The following is a 1,403-nucleotide window of genomic DNA, read 5'->3' as shown; positions in this document are numbered from 1 at the left end:
GATCTCTGAGTTTAGAAAGCTTCTTTTCAGCAGTTTAATGTCTTCCTGATAATTATCAAACGCTGGTCATTCTTCTGGTTCCGAAACCATCTTTATCAATTGAGAACAATCTGTCGCAAATGTGACCTGAAATTACCGTAAATTCCTCATGCATTCCATTGCCCATATTAGCGCTTCTACCTTCGAATAAAGAAGTGAAAAACTTGCCCGGACATTCCGTGCCCCTAGCAATCCATCAAAACCCGCTAAAGTGATGTACCAGTCTTGTCCTGAGAATTGTTCCTTATCTTTCCATGAGCAATCTATGAAACACCATTTTCCTGGTATTGTTGGTACAATTCTTTCATTTACTTGATTTGCAACCCTCTGATTATTTATTACATGTGCCTCCGCCCAACCGGTAGTTCAAGTGTATCTCTTGGACCAACATCCAAATTGCTAAAAACTTTGTTGTTTCGACCTTTCCAAATATACCATAATATCCACGCAAATTGGTGATCCTCCATTTTTGGATTAACTCTCCAAAAAAGATGATCCATATTTTTATGTCTTATAGTCTATATTTACTAATTATTTATTTTACTATATATTTTCCATATAGATGTTTAATTTAGTTTTTCCAGTTCTAATATTGTATATTTACTTATTCTAATATTACGGCAGATGTTTAATATAATACTTGTATTTCTTATATAGTATATAAGAAATAAAAATATTACATTAAATATATATCGTAATATTATCATTGATATAAAAATAAAAAATAAGAAAAGATAAACATTAAGTAAATACACAATATAAAAAAAGAAAAAAATAAATTAAACATATATCTAAAAAATGTAGAGTTAAATAAATAAATGTAAATTTACATTTATTTATTTAACTCTACATTTTTTAGATATATGTTTAATTTATTATATTTTTCCTTATATTGCAAATTTACTTATTATTTATTTTCTATTTTTTTAAATAATAATGCCACATGTCATATTTTGTGAGAATTTTTTTCGCTGATGTGGACGCTCTATGGAGCCTCAAAATGTCCCTTTTATTAGTATAAATATACTATATTTATTTATAATGTATTTTTCTTATCTTTTATAATAATAAGATAATGTTTAATACGATAATGTTTAGTATAATATTTCGATTTCTTATATTTTGTATTTAGTTATTATTTTATAGATGTTTAATTTAGTTTTTCATTTCTCAATTGTATATTTACTTATTCTATTTTTTTATTTTTTATATTAAATGATAATATTATGATAGATGTTTACTGTAATATTTCTATTTATTATATTATATATTTACGTATTATTTATTTTTCCTTATATTGTATATTTACTTATTATTGTTTAATGCAATGTTTCTATTTCTTATATTGTTTATTTACTTATTAT

The sequence above is a fragment of the Brassica oleracea genome, chromosome C2 (genome assembly GCF_000695525.1).
Source record: "Brassica oleracea var. oleracea cultivar TO1000 chromosome C2, BOL, whole genome shotgun sequence".
NCBI lineage: Eukaryota > Viridiplantae > Streptophyta > Magnoliopsida > Brassicales > Brassicaceae > Brassica > Brassica oleracea.
Note: the sequence above shows the minus strand (reverse complement) of the source record.